The sequence below is a fragment of the Coturnix japonica genome, unplaced genomic scaffold, assembly GCF_054131305.1.
Source record: "Coturnix japonica strain WE unplaced genomic scaffold, WE-NBRP24 Scf089, whole genome shotgun sequence".
Taxonomy (NCBI): Eukaryota; Metazoa; Chordata; class Aves; order Galliformes; family Phasianidae; genus Coturnix; species Coturnix japonica.
The window spans coordinates 254,586-263,379 of record NW_028188992.1 but is presented as its reverse complement, the minus strand read 5'-3'; positions in this window follow the sequence as shown (position 1 = coordinate 263,379).

The following is an 8,794-nucleotide window of genomic DNA, read 5'->3' as shown; positions in this document are numbered from 1 at the left end:
GGGGTGTATGGGGTTGGGGTATATGGGGTTGGGATTGGGGTATATGAGGTTGGGATGCCACGGGATCTATATAGGATGGCTATGGGATGGCTATGGGATCTCCATGGGATGCTATGAGGTCTATATGGGATGGCTATGGGATGCTATGGGATCTCTATGGGATGCTATGGGATGGCTATGGGGTGCTATGAGATCTCTATGGGATGGCTATGGGGTGCCTTTAGGATCTCTATGTGATGCTATAGGATCCGTATGGGATCTCTATGTGATGCTATAGGATTCATATAGGATCTCTATGTGATGCTATGGGATCTACATGGGATGCTATGGGATGGCTATGGGATCTCTATGTGATGGCTATGGGGTGCTATGGGATCTCTATGGGATGCTATGGGATGCTATGGGATCTCTATGGGATGCTATGGGATGCTATAGGATCTCTATGGGATGCTATGGGATGCTATAGGATCTCTATGGGGTGCTATAGGATCTCTATGGGCTGCTATGGGATCTATATGGGATCTCTATGGGATGCTATGGGATCTCTATGGGATGCTATGGGCTGCTATGGGATCTATATGGGATCTCTATGGGATGCTATGGGATCTCTATGGGATGCTATGGGATGCTATGGGATCTCTATGGGATGCTATGGGATCTCTATGGGATGCTATGGGATGCTATAGGATCTCTATGGGATGCTATGGGATGCTATAGGATCTCTATGGGATGCTATGGGATGCTATAGGATCTCTATGGGGTGCTATAGGATCTCTATGGGATGCTATGGGATCTATATGGGATGCTATGGGATCTATATGGGATGCTATGGGATGCTATGGGATCTCTATGGGATGCTATGGGATCTCTATGGGATGCTATAGGATCTCTATGGGATGCTATGGGATGCTATAGGATCTCTATGGGATGCTATAGGATCTCTATGGGATCTCTATGTGATGCTATGGGATGCCTTTAGGATCTCTATGTGATGCTATATGATCTCTATGGGTTCTCTATGGGATGCTATGGGATGGCTATGGGCTGCTATGGGATCCCTATATGATGCTATAGGATCTCTATGGGATCCCTATATGCTGCTATAGGATCTCTATGGGATGCTATGGGATGGCTATGGGATGGCTATGGGGTGCTATGGGATGCTATAGGATGGCTATGGGGTGCTATGGGATCTCTATGGGATGGCTATGGGGTGCTATGGGATGGCTATGGGGTGCTATGGGATCTCTATGGGATGGCTATGGGGTGCTATGGGATCCCTATATGATGCTATAGGATCTCTATGGGATGCTATGGGATGCTATGGGATGGCTATGGGATGGCTATGGGGTGCTATGGGATGCTATAGGATGGCTATGGGGTGCTATGGGATCTCTATGGGATGGCTATGGGGTGCTATGGGATCCCTATATGATGCTATAGGATCTCTATGGGATGGCTATGGGATGCTATGGGATCTCTATGGGATGGCTATGGGGTGCCTATAGGATCTCTATGTGATGCTATAGGATCCATATGGGATCTCTATGTGATGCTATGGGATATCTATGGGATGCTATGGGGTGCTATGGGATCTCTATGGGATGGCTATGGGCTGCTATGGGATCCCTATATGATGCTATAGGATCTCTATGGGATGGCTATAGGATGCTATGGGATCCCTATATGATGCTATAGGATCTCTATGGGATGCTATGGGATGCTATGAGATGGCTATTGGGTGCTATGGGATCTCTATGGGATGGCTATGGGGTGCTATGGGATCTCTATGGGATCTCTATGGGCTGCTATGGGATCCCTATATGATGCTATAGGATCTCTATGGGATCCCTATATGCTGCTATAGGATCTCTATAGGATCTCTATGGGATGGCTATGGGGTGCTATGGGATCTCTATGGGATGGCTATGGGATGCTATGGGATCTCTATGGGATGGCTATGGGCTGCTATGGGATCCCTATATGATGCTATAGGATCTCTATGGGATGGCTATGGGATGCTATGGGATCTCTATGGGATGGCTATGGGGTGCCTATAGGATCTCTATGTGATGCTATAGGATCCATATGGGATCTCTATGTGATGCTATGGGATATCTATGGGATGCTATGGGATGCTATGGGATGTTATGGGATGGCTATGGGCTGCTATGGGATCCCTATATGATGCTATAGGATCTCTATGGGATGCTATGGGATGGCTATGGGATGGCTATGGGGTGCTATGGGATGCTATAGGATGGCTATGGGTGCTATGGGATGCTATAGGATGGCTATGGGGTGCTATGGGATCCCTATATGATGCTATAGGATCTCTATGTGATGCTATGGGGTGCTATGGGATCCCTATATGATGCTATAGGATCTCTATGGGATGGCTATGGGGTGCTATGGGATCCATATATGATGCTATAGGATCTCTATGGGATGCTATGGGATCTCTATGGGATGCTATGTGATGGCTATGGGGTGCTATGGGATCCCTATATGATGCTATAGGATCTCTATGGGATCCCTATACGATGCTATAGGATCTCTATGGGATGGCTATGGGCTGCTATGGGATCCCTATATGATGCTATAGGATCTCTATAGGATCCCTATACGATGCTATAGGATCTCTATGGGATCCCTATACGATGCTATAGGATCTCTATGGGATCCCTATACGCTGCTATAGGATCTCTATAGGATCCCTATATGCTGCTATAGGATCTCTATGGGATGGCTACGGGGTGCTATGGGATCTCTATGGGATGGCTATGGGGTGCTATGGGATCCCTATATGATGCTATAGGATCTCTATAGGATCCCTATACGATGCTATAGGATCTCTATGGGATCCCTATACGATGCTATAGGATCTCTATGGGATCCCTATACGCTGCTATAGGATCTCTACAGGATCCCTATACGCTGCTATAGGATCTCTATAGGATCCCTATAGGCTGGGCCGTGCATTTGGGTCGGATCCCACCCCATTTTCCCCCCCCGGTCCCAGCCGCACCCGGGGCCGTGTCCCCCCCCCGCCCCACACGGCTCCCATCCCCCCCCCATCCCCTCCATCCCCACCCCATAACGGCCCCATAACGGCCCTATATCCGCCCTATATCCGCCCTATAACCGCCCCCCCCCCCCTTCCCGTTCGGTACCTGCGGGGCTCGGCCGTGATGGGGGGGGGGGGGGGAGGCGGAGCTGCGCGCATGCGCAGTGCGGGCAGTGATGGAGATTGGGAGGGGGGGGGGCGGGGTGTTATATGGGATTTATATGGGATATATATGGGATATATGGGGTTATATGGGGCTGGGGGGGTTATGGGGGGATATATGGGGATATAGGGGGGTTTAGGGTGGGATATTGGGGGGGGATATGGGGAGATATGGGGCTATATGGGATATATAGGGTTATATGGGGCTGGGGGGCTCATAGGGGGGATATAGGGGGATATAGGGGGGCTTAGGGTGGGATATTGGGGGGGGATATGGGGATGTACGGGGTTATATGGGGCTGGGGGACTAAAGGGGGGGATATGGGGAGATATGGGGCTATATGGGGGGATATGGGGTTATATGGGGCTGGGGGGATATAGGGGAACAGGGGGGTTTAGGGTGGGATATTAGGGGGAGTAGGGGTGTATGGGGTTATATGGGGCTGGGGACTTATAGGGGGGATAGAGGGGGATATAGGGGGGTTTAGGGTGGGATATTGGGGGGGGATATGGGGCTATATGGGGCTATATGGGGCTATATGGGGCTGGGTGAGCTTTAGGGGGGGATATGGGGAGATATGGGGCTATATAGGATATATGGGGTTATATGGGGCTGGGGGGGTTATGGGGGGATATAGGGGGATATAGGGGGGTTTAGGGTGGGATACTGGGGGTGGATATGGGGCTATATGGGGCTGGGGGGCTTATAGGGGGGATATGGGGAGATATAGGGGGGCTTAGGGTGGGATATTGGGGGGGGATATGGGGATGTATGGGGTTATATGGGGCTGGGGGCTTATAGGGGGGATATAGGGGGATATAGGGGGGGTTTAGGGTGGGATACTGGGGGGGATATGGGGCTATATGGGGCTGAGGGGGCTTATGGGGGGATATGGGGAGATATGGGGCTATATGGGGAGATATGGGGCTGTATGGGATATATAGGGTTATATGGGGCTGGGGGGCTCATAGGGGGGATATAGGGGGATATAGGGGGGCTTAGGGTGGGATATTGGGGGGGGATATGGGGATGTACGGGGTTATATGGGGCTGGGGGACTAAAGGGGGGGATATGGGGAGATATGGGGCTATATGGGGGGATATGGGGTTATATGGGGCTGGGGGGATATAGGGGAACAGGGGGGTTTAGGGTGGGATATTAGGGGGAGTAGGGGTGTATGGGGTTATATGGGCCTGGGGGCTTATAGGGGGGATAGAGGGGGATATAGGGGGGTTTAGGGGGGGATATTGGGGGGGGATATGGGGCTATATGGGGCTGAGGGGGCTTTAGGGGGGGATATGGGGAGATATGGGGCTATATGGGGGGATATGGGGCCATATGAGATATATAGGGTTATATGGGGCTGGGGGGGTTATGGGGGGATATAGGGGGATTTAGGGGGGTTTAGGGTGGGATACTGGGGGGGGATATGGGGCTGTATGGGGTTATATGGGGCTGGGGGGGTTTAGGGGGAGATATGGGGTTATATGGGGGGATATGGGGTTATATGGGGCTGGGGGGCTTATAGGGGGGATATAGGGGGATATAGGGGGGTTTAGGGTGGGATACTGGGGGGGGAATATGGGGTTGTATGGGGTTATATGGGGCTGGGGGCTTATAGGTTGGATATAGGGGGACAGTGGGGTTTAGGGTGGGATATTGGGGGCGGGATATGGGGCTGTATGGGGCTATATGGGGCTGGGGGGCTTATAGGGGGGGGATATAGGGGGATATAGGGGGGTTTAGGTTGGGATATTGGGGGGATATGGGGCTGTATGGGGTTATATGGGGCTGGGGGGCTTATAGGGGGGATATAGGGGGACAGGGGGGTTTAGGGTGGGATATTGGGGGGAGATATGGGGGGATATGGGGTTATATGGGTCTGGGGGGCTAAAGGGGGGGATATGGGGAGATATGGGGCTATATGGGGGGATATGGGGTTATATGGGGCTGGGGGGATATAGGGGAACAGGGGGGTTTAGGGTGGGATATTAGGGGGAGTAGGGGCTGTATGGGGTTATATGGGGCTGGGGGCTTATAGGGGGGATAGAGGGGGATATAGGGGGGTTTAGGGTGGGATACTGGGGGGGGATATGGGGCTATATGGGGCTATATGGGGCTATATGGGGCTGGGTGAGCTTTAGGGGGGGATATGGGGAGATATGGGGCTATATGGGATATATAGGGTTATATGGGGCTGGGGGGGTTATGGGGGGATATAGGGGGATATAGGGGGGCTTAGGGTGGGATACTGGGGGGGGATATGGGGCTATATGGGGCTGAGGGGGCTTTAGGGGGGGATATGGGGAGATATGGGGCTATATGGGGGGATATGGGGCCATATGAGATATATAGGGTTATATGGGGCTGGGGGGCCTATAGGGGGCACTATAGGGGGATATAGGGGGGTTTAGGGTGGGATATTGGGGGGGGGATATGGGGCTATATGGGGCTGGGTGAGCTTTAGGGGGGGATATGGGGAGATATGGGGTTATATGGGAGGATATGGGGTTATATGGGGCTGGGGGGATATAGGGGAACAGGGGGGTTTAGGGTGGGATATTAGGGGGAGTAGGGGTGTATGGGGTTATATGGGGCTGGGGGCTTATAGGGGGGATAGAGGGGGATATAGGGGGGTTTAGGGTGGGATATTGGGGGGGGATATGGGGCTATATGGGGCTGAGGGGGCTTTAGGGGGGGATATGGGGAGATATGGGGCTATATGGGGGGATATGGGGCCATATGAGATATATAGGGTTATATGGGGCTGGGGGGGTTATGGGGGGATATAGGGGGATATAGGGGGGTTTAGGGTGGGATACTGGGGGGGGATATGGGGCTATATGGGGCTATATGGGGCTATATGGGGCTGGGTGAGCTTTAGGGGGGGATATGGGGAGATATGGGGCTATATGGGATATATAGGGTTATATGGGGCTGGGGGCTTATAGGGGGGATATAGGGGGACAGGGGGGCTTAGGGTGGGATATTGGGGGGGATATAAGGCTATATGGGGCTGGGGGGGCTTATGGGGGGATATTGGGGGGGGATATGGGGCCATATGGGATATATAGGGTTATATGGGGCTGGGGGCTTATAGGGGGATATAGGAGGATATAGGGGGGTTTAGGGTGGGATACTTGGGGGGATGTGGGGCTGTATGGGGTTATATGGGGCGGGGGAGGTTATAGGGGGGATATAGGGGGACAGGGGGGCTTAGGGTGGGATATTGGGGGGTTATATGGGGCTATATGGGGGGTTTATGGGGGGATGTGGGGCTGTATGGGGTTATATGGGGCTGGGGGGCTTATAGGGGGGATATAGGGGGATATAGGGGGGCTTAGGGTGGGATATTGGGGGGGGATATGGGGCTGTATGGGGTTATATGGGGCTGGGGGGCTTATAGGGGGGATATAGGGGGACAGGGGGGTTTAGGGTGGGCTATATGGGGGGTTTATGGGGGGAAGTGGGGCTGTATGGGCTTATATGGGGCTGGGGTGCTATAGGGGGTGATATAGGGGGATATAGGGGGGGGGATATGGGGCTGTATGGGGCTGTATGGGGCTATATGGGGCTGTATGGGGCTGTATGGGGCTATATGGGGCTATATGGGGCTATATGGGGCTGTATGGGGCTATATGGGGCTGTATGGGGCTATATGGGGCTGTATGGGGCTGTATGGGGCTATATGGGGCAGTATGGGGCTGTATGGGGCTATATGGGGCTATATGGAGCTGTATGGGGCTATATGGGGCTATATGGGGCTGTATGGGGCTATATGGGGCTGTATGGGGCTGTATGGGGCTGTATGGGGCTATATGGGGCTGTATGGGGCTGTATGGGGCTGTATGGGGCTATATGGGGCTGTATGGGGCTGTATGGGGCTATATGGGTCTGTATGGGTCTGTATGGGGCTATATGGGGCAGTATGGGGCTGTATGGGGCTATATGGGGCTGGGAGGGCTGTCGGTGGCGATAGGGGGCTATAGGGATCTGTAGGAGCAACTATAGGGTGGATATGGGACTATAGGGGGCTGGGGGGGATATAGGGGCTGATATAGGGGCGGATATAGGGGGCTCTGGGGTCTATAGGGGGGAACAGAGGGGATATGGGAAGGGTATTGGGGGCTATAGGGACAATGGGGAGCTATGGGGTGTATGGGGTGTATGGGGGCTATGGGCTATATGGGGGCCATAGAGACTATGGGGTATATAGGGGCCATAGGGGGCTATGGGGTGTATGGGGCCATAGGAGTTATGGGATGTATGGGGGCCATAGGGGCTATGGGGTGTATGGGAGCTATGGGGTGTATGGGGGCCATAGGGGCTATGGGGTGTATGGGAGCTATGGGGTGTATGGGGGCCATAGGGGCTATGGGGTGTATGGGGGCTATGGGATGTATGGGGGCGAATAGGGGGTTATGGGTTGTATAGGGGCCAATAGGGGGTTATGGGGTGTATGGGGGACATATGGGCAATGGGTTGTATGGGGGCCATAGGGGCTATGGGGTGTATGGGGGCTATGGGGTGTATGGGGGCCAATAGGGGGTTATGGGGTGTATGGGGGCCATAGGGGCTATGGGGTGTATGGGGGCTATGGGGTGTATGGGGGCCATGGGGACTATTGGGTGTATGGGGGCTATGGGTTGTATGGGGGCCATGGGGACTATTGGGTGTATGGGGGCCATAGGAGCTATGGGGTGTATGGGGGACATATGGGGCTATGGGGTGTATGGGAGACATAGGGGCTATGGGGTATTTGGGGGCCATAGGGGCTATGGGGTGTATGGGGGCCAATAGGGGGTTATGCAGTGTATGGGGTCTATGGGGTGTATGGGAGCCAATAGGGTTATGGGGTGTATGGGGTCCATATGGGGCTGTGTTACTTATAGGGCCACAATGGTTCCAGTCCTTCACCTTTTATTTGGGGTGGGGGGGGGTGTCCCCAATTCCCTTTTGGGGGCCTTTTGGGGCCATTTATTGGACATATGGGGTCCATTTTGGGGCTATTTGAGGCCATTTGGGGCCATTTATGGGATTCTTGGGGCCATTTGGGGTCATTTATGGGATTCTTGGGGCCATTTGGGGCCGTTTATGGGACTCTTGGGGCCATTTGGGGCCATTTATGGGATTCTTGGGGCCATTTATGGGATTCTTGGGGCCTTTATGGGGCCATTTGAGGCCATTTATTGGACATATGGTTCCATTTTGGGGCTATTTGAGGCCATTTGGGGCCATTTATGGGACATATGGGGCCATTTGGGGTCGTTTATGGGATTCTTGGGGTCTCTATGAAGCCATTTGGGGCCATTTGGGGCCGTTTATGGGATTCTTGGGGCCATTTTGGGGCCATTTATTGGACATTTGGGGGCCATTTTGGGGCCATTTGGGGCCATTTATGGGATTCTTGGGGCCATTTGGGGTCATTTAATGGACATTTGGGGCCATTATGGGGCCATTTATGGGATTCTTGGGGCCATTTTGGGGCCATTTGAGGCCATTTGGGGCCATTTATGGGATTCTTGGGGCCATTTGGGGCCATTTATTGGACATTTGGGGGCCAT